The sequence below is a fragment of the Labrus mixtus genome, unplaced genomic scaffold (assembly GCF_963584025.1).
Source record: "Labrus mixtus unplaced genomic scaffold, fLabMix1.1 SCAFFOLD_101, whole genome shotgun sequence".
NCBI classification, from domain to species: Eukaryota; Metazoa; Chordata; class Actinopteri; order Labriformes; family Labridae; genus Labrus; species Labrus mixtus.
In genome coordinates, this window is record NW_026870107.1 from 127,501 (window position 1) to 130,000 (window position 2,500).

Consider the following 2,500-nt stretch of genomic DNA (forward strand, 5'->3'; position numbering starts at 1 on the left):
GTGACCGTCTAATAAGAATCAGACTTTATTCAAACTTGTTGGTTGCCACGGCAACAACAATAAAAGTCTCAGACACCCAATGTTGGGTTGTTTATAGTTTTTGATCGTCTATAGTTGCAGACTAATTCGCTGCACGCTGTCCAAACTGCACTAAAGCGTTTTGGTTCACTCCGCTCTGATCTTTGTGACTTCATTCTGTCGATCATTCAAATAACAGATTCTATCGTTTCAAACACGTTGCATCAAAAGGATCCGAGTATCAAACATTTTGACAAACTTAGTTCAGGTTCTTTTTTTTACTTTGAAACTTTTTTCTGTTTTATTGGTTTAAAAACTCACCGCTCGCTCGCTGCAGCTCGTCTCCGTGTCCTCGTCCTGGTCTCTGGTCTGAGGAGGGTCCTGGTTTAGGACTGGACGCCCCCCCCCCCCCCCCCCCCCCCTCTCTGAACTCTAACAAAGGCAGTGAGAGCGGCTCAGCGAGGCGTGGAGGGGCCCCGCAGCTCACTTAAAGGGCCACACACGCTCAAAGTCATTTATCACAAATATAAAAAACAAAGATCTACAAAGTTCTGTGTTCTCTCTGGATTCTTCCTCCTCTTCCTCCTCCTCCTCTCTCTCCTCCTCTTCCTCCTCTTCCTCCTCTTCCTCCTCCTCCTCCTCCTCCTCTTCCTCCTCCTCTCTCTCCTCCTCTTCCTCCTCTTCCTCCTCCTCTTCTTCCTCTTCCTCCTCCTCCTCCTCTTCCTCCTCTCTCTCCTCCTCTTCCTCCTCCTCCTCTTCCTCCTCCTCCTCCTCTTCCTCCTCCTCTTCCTCCTCCTCCTCTTCCTCTCCCTCCTCCTCTTCCTCCTCCTCCTCCTCTTCCTCCTCCTCCTCCTCCTCCTCTTCCTCCTCTCACTCTTCCTCCTCCTCCTCTTCCTCCTCCTCCTCCTCTCTCTCCTCCTCTTCCTCTCTCTCTTCCTCTTCCTCCTCCTCTCTCCTCCTCTTCCTCCTCCTCTCTCTCCCCCTCTTCCTCCTCCTCCTCTTCCTCCTCCTCTCACTCCTCCTCCTCCTCCTCCTTTCCCTCCTCTTCCTCCTCCTCCTCCTCCTCTCCCTCCTCCTCCTCCTCTCTCTCCTCCTCTTCCTCCTCCTCCTCCTCTCTCTCTCCTCCTCCTCCTCTTCCTCCTCCTCTTCCTCCTCCTCCTCCTCCTCCTTTCCCTCCTCTTCCTCCTCCTCCTCCTCCTCCTCTCTCTCCTCCTCTTCCTCCTCCTCCTCCTCTCTCTCTCCTCCTCCTCCTCTTCCTCGTCCTTGGAGCAGCAGGTTGTTTTACTGCAGCTCTCAGAGTGTGATGCTGCCCCCTGCTGTCTGTCTGATGGTACTGCAGCTCATGACATATTCTAAGAATAAAAACACTTCCTGTATGTCTTTGTTTGTTTATTTGTAACTCTGCTCTTTTTCAAACATGAATGGTTCACTTTGTGTTGAATATTTTAGATGTTTAACTCTCCTGAGTGATTTGTTCAGTAACTAAGGGGTTAAAAAGGAAAGAGCAATCGATGCTAAATTGTGACTACAAGTTGTACACATCCATTTTATGTAATAGATTTGAAACCTTTATGTCAGAATTGATTCATGAAGATCAATCGGGTTTTATCAAGGGAAGACAGACGCGAGATAATATAAGAAGGACGCTACATATAATTGAAGAAATACAAAGAAAAGGAGAAAGAGCTATATTAATTAGTTTGGATGCTGAAAAAGCTTTCGACAGCGTTCGCTGGAAGTTTTTATATCTCTGCTTTGGGTTCAACCAAGACTCAGTTAATTGTATTAAGACATTATATCAGGATCCAAGGGCAAGAATCAAAATAAATGTGAGTTTAAGTTAGAAAGGTCTACCAGACAGGGCTGCTGTCTGTCCCCTACGCTCTTCTCAATCTTTATTGAGCCGCTCGCTCAAGCAATAAGGTAAAATGAAGAAATAAAGGGGGTGGAAGTGGGAGGCAGGGAGCACAAAATTGGGCTGTTCGCAGACGATGTTCTGATTCATCTAAAACAACCAAACACCTGTCTTCCAAAGTTGATGACACTATTGGAGAATGATGGTTACCTTTCAGGATATAAACTAAATGTGCAGAAAACACAGACCTTACCATTTAATTACTCACCATCTAAAGAAATACAACAAACATATAATTTCAACTGGAGCAAAAGAACAATTCATTACTTAGGAATAAACATTACAAATACATTATCCAAATTGTTTGAAATTAATTACAAACCCCTTAACCAGGAAATGTTTAAGGATATGGATATATGGTCAGTATTGATGTCAGATTTCAGCTCAAGGATTGAAATCATCAAGATGAATGTGCTACCAAGACTCTTGTACTTGTTTCACTGTTTGCCGGTGCGAATCCCTCCCTCTCAGTTTCAAGAGTGGGACAAAAAAATTCATGATTCATCTGGAATGGGCATAAACCGAGAATTAGATTCCCTACACTTCAGATACCCAAAGACGAGGGAG